The 4,682-nt window shown below is 48.5% G+C and overlaps 1 pseudogene; it reads left to right on the forward strand.

Moving 5' to 3' along the window:
* Positions 1-3,893: 3,893 nt before the first annotated feature.
* On the forward strand, positions 3,894-4,407 carry LOC144299426 (putative non-functional immunoglobulin lambda variable 5-48 pseudogene; annotated as a pseudogene).
* Positions 4,408-4,682: the final 275 nt, after the last annotated feature.

The raw sequence follows: 4,682 nt of genomic DNA on the forward strand, positions 1-4,682 counted from the left end.
GAGGGAGAGTTTGACTTCTTCTTTGCCAATCTGAATGCCTTTAATGTCTTTTTGTTGTCTGATTGCTGAGGCTAGGACTTCCAGTACTATGATGAATAGCAGTGGTGAGAGTGGACATCCCTGTCTTCTTCCTGATGTTAGGGAAAAGGCTTCCAGTGCTTCCCCATTGAGAATGATTTGCAAATGACGTATCAGATAAAGGGCTAGTTTCCAAACCTATAAAGAACTTATTAAACTCAACAACAAAGAAACAATCCAATCATGAAATGGGCAAAAGACATGAAGAGAAATCTCACAGAGGAAGACATGGACATGGCCAACATACACATGAGAAAATGCTCTGCATCACTTGCCATCAGGGAAATACAAGTCAAAAGTACAATGAGATACCACCTCACACCAGTGTGAATGGGGAAAATTAACAAGGCAGGAAACCACAAATGTTGGAGAGGATGCGGAGAAAAGGGAACCCTCTTACACTGTTGGTGGGAATATGACCTGGTGCAGCCACTCTGGAAAACTGTGTGGAGGTTCCTCAAAGAGTTAAGAATAGACCTGCCCTACAACCCAGCAATTGCACTGTTGGGGATTTACCCCAAAGATACAGGTGCAATGAAACGCAGCAATTTACACCTGCACCCCGATGTTTCTAGCAGCAATGTCCACAATAGCGAAACTGTTGAAGGAGCCTCAGTGTCCATCAAAAGATGAATGGATAAAGAAGATGTGGTTTGTGTATACAATGGAATATTCCTCAGCCATTAGAAACAACAAATACCCACCATTTACTTCAACGTGGATGGAACTGGAGGGTATTATGCTGAGTGAAGTAAGTCAATCGGAGAAGGACAAACATTATATGTTCTCATTCATTTGGGGAATATAAATAATAGTGAAAGGGAACATAAGGGAAGGGAGAAGAAATGTGTGGGAAATATCAGAAAGGGAGACAGAACATAAAGACTCCTAACTCTGGGAAACGAACTGGGGGTGGTGGAAGGGGAGGAGGGCAGGGGGTGGGGGTAAATGGATGACAGGGCCTGAGGGGGCACTTGATGGGATGAACACTGGGTGTTATTCTGTATGTTGGTAAATTGAACACCAATAAAAAATAAATTTATTATAACAGAAGGAATTAAGCAGAGGTCACAGTCCCACAGGAGAAAGATCCTGAGGTCCTGCTCTCAGAGCCAGTGTAAAACAGAAAGGATTTGGGCTCCTCCTTTGGGGTATGGAGTGCAGGGCCTGGCTTTCTTTGAATCAGCACTGGTGGGTTCAGCACTGATTTGTGTTCTCTGATGTGGTAAGTATCTCTCCTGGCCTGGTAGAGACTGTCAGGTCCCCATTCTCTTTGTCCTGTTAAAATCCTCAGCTACTGATTGGGTTTTGTGTTGTTTGTTTTGTATTTCCTTTTAAATCTTAAGTGGATCTGCAAAATGTGTGCTGGGAAAGGAAAGACACTAGGAGAGAGATCCCAGAATATAGCTGGGGACTAAAATGACTTCTCTTGTGTCAGGAAAGCTATATCTCACTGTCTTTTTGTGTGTGTGTGTGTTTTTTTTTTTGTTTTATATCCTGGGCACCCTGTAGCTTAGCTTTATCTCCTCTCACTTCATCCCACTGATGGGACTCCTGGGTACCATAAACTCTCATGAACAGAATGCATCAGCATGGTCCTTCTGAGATGAGCAGCACAGCCCAAAGACAGCTCTCCCCAGAGACAGCCTGCATCACCATCGAGCCAGTGGGGGACCGAGTTTCTGTCTGCATCTTCCAACATTGGGAGGGGCTCCTGGGCCCTGGGTCATCCACACCCAGTTTCAAATCCTTGTGCTCACCAGTGGCTCCAGACCTTCCCAGTAGGAAAGGATTCCTCTGACCTGGGAAGACTTGAGGATGCCTGAGACAGGTTCTAGGGGTCGCTCAGGGCTCCCTTCAAGGTGAAGGATCCTCGCTGATTGCTGTGACTCTCCAGTTAATTCAAGATGAACTATATTTCATTACTCTCAAACTCATGATTGAGACACTTGCTATTTTTAATAATTATACTATCAGTCATATATTTCCCTATGTTATGATGACTTACAGAAGCTGACATTGTGTTTCTCAGGTATGTCAATTATTCTCTGTATTTCTTCCTTTTTCTCTTAAGTTTTGCGTCCTCCTTATCATCAAATTTGATGCGCATAAAATTGCATATTTTTCTCCAGTGTGTCGAAGTATCTTTTGATAAATAGACACAGAGTCATTGAGTAGGAAGCTTTGTGTGATATCAGGTGGGCTCTCAAACAGACATTGAGAAAGGCAAAGAGCAACCAGGCACAGTGTATAAAACAGGCAAGGTATTACCAATTCTGAAATGAGTAAAAATGGTATTTTGTTTTACACTGTGATGTACACTGATCTGACACATGTGGACATTCCTTAAATATGTGTTTAAAGAATGAATAATGGGATGTATAGATGGATGGATGGATGGACGGATGGATGGATGGATTGACGGATAGACAGATGTTACAGACTAAGACCTCACCAGGTGGTTACGGCAACACCCACATTCTTCCTATGGAAGAGGGAAAACGCCCACCAGCCCCGGTGGTCTTGAGTGTCTCCACAGCTCTCCACATGTAACCCCACAATCTCTATATGACATTGGACGACAGACTCACCATCAGCTATCACCTGCTCTCCCATCTGACCTCACTTGTGTCACTGCAGGCATCCCTGTCTCTGTGATCCTTCACCATTATTCACCTGACACTCTAGACCATCACTACCTCTCTACATCCTGTGATCCAGTCAGTAACCTCCCAATGACCCATCTGGGGACACAATCCACTTCATCCTTCCCTGTTTCTTCTGCTGTCATCTTCCTCCAGCCACCCCCCAATGTCCCCTTCTATGTCTCTCCATCCCAAATTCTGTCCTAGGACGTCCCCTGAAGCTAATTCTCTAATGAAGGACCATGAGGACAGGCACAGCTGGTATGAAAACTCTCACAGGAAATGGAGGGGAGGTCACAGGGTGTCCATGCACTGGTCCCCCCTGGAAGCCCAGGCTCTGCTCTGTTCCCAAACCCCCAGAAGCCTCACAGACTTTGTTGCTTCCTGTCAGACCTGCTCAGGAAGAGCCTAGCATTCCCAACCTCTGGAACCTCCTCCATGAATATGTGTGTCCTTCCCAAAAATTCCTGCTCACACTCAGCATCTGGAGTCAGCCCATCTCCCCTGAGCCCAGCCTGTGAGGACAGAGCCCATCTGCTCTCTGTTCCCTGTGTCCTGTCTTCAGCTCCACAGCAGTTCCCAGCCTCTCCTGGGTCAGAAGTGCACAGATCCCTCCTACTAGACTCCAGTACATGGAGGAAGCCTGATCAGACGACACCTCAGGACATTTGTCCTTCCCTGGAGTGTCACTCTTACATGGTAGCAGCACAGGAGTCAGAGAAGCAGGGGAGGAAAGGCTTGTGAGGGGGGAAAGGAGGAGATATTTGGCCAGAGACCGGCAAGGGGCAAAGTGCAATGCTGTCTGGGGGTTTCTGGAGAACAGGGGCCCCCAGCTGTGCAGCTCTCCTCTGTCAGAAGCTCCTGGGCCTGGGCCCTGCTTATAGCTGAAACTCAGCAGCTGTGTCCTTTCTGGACCTGGAAGAGTCCCTAGACCTGGGTCTGTGTATGGATTCCAAGAGCTGCTTCCACGAGGCCCACCAGGAGGAAGCTAGTCTATCAGGAATCCTCCCTGTCCCAGGGCCACAGAACAGTAAGTGCACAGGAGGGAGAGGCAGGGGTGGTCACATTTGCATGAGCAGCCCCTTCATTGTGAGGCCCTGGGACAGGGGATAAGACAGGCCAGGGGCAGCCCAGCCCCAGCTCCATGGCCTAAGAAGGGGCTACGTCACCATGGCCTGGACCCCTGTCCTCCTTGTGCTCCTCTGTCACTGCACAGGTAGGGACAGGCCCCAATGCAAGGTGGGGCGACCCCAGCCTGAATCGGATCCCTGTGGCTCAGCTCCTCAACCACATGCACCCTGTTTCTTGTCTTCATTGTGACGTGTGTGTGTCTGCAGGCTCCCTGTCCCAGCTTGTGCTGACCCAGCTGCCCTCCCTCTCTGCATCCCTGGGATCAACAACCAGACTCACCTGCACCCTGAGCAGTGGCTTCAGTGTTGGTGGCTATAGCATATACTGGCACCAGCAGAAGCCAGGGAGCCCTCCCTGGTACCTCCTGTACTACTACTCAAGTACAGAGTTGGGACCTGGGGTCCCCAGCTGCTTCTCTGGATCCAAAGACACCTCAGCCAATGTAGGGCTCCTGCTCATCTCTGGGCTGCAGCCTGAGGATGAGACTGACTACTACTGTGCTATAGGTCACGGCAGTGGGAGCAGCTACACTTACCCACAGTGTCTCAGATAATGAGGAGGTGAGACTAAAACCCCTAGGCCATTGTCTTTGGTCCTCCTCATCTAAAAGCTTCTTTGGAGCTTCCAATCCAGTGTATGACACTGATGCTAAGCACAGTGACAGAGGCAGATGAAGGGGTGGGACACAGTCCTGGGGACATAGGTTCCAAGCTGGGACACATGTACTGAGGACACTCATCCCTTTACTGGTGACAACAGTAGAGCATAGTCCCTGGGGATGGTGGCACAAAATGGTGCCCTCCTGTAATTCTTTCCTTTGTTACAGAT

Source organism: Canis aureus, chromosome 27, assembly GCF_053574225.1.
Source record: "Canis aureus isolate CA01 chromosome 27, VMU_Caureus_v.1.0, whole genome shotgun sequence".
NCBI lineage: Eukaryota > Metazoa > Chordata > Mammalia > Carnivora > Canidae > Canis > Canis aureus.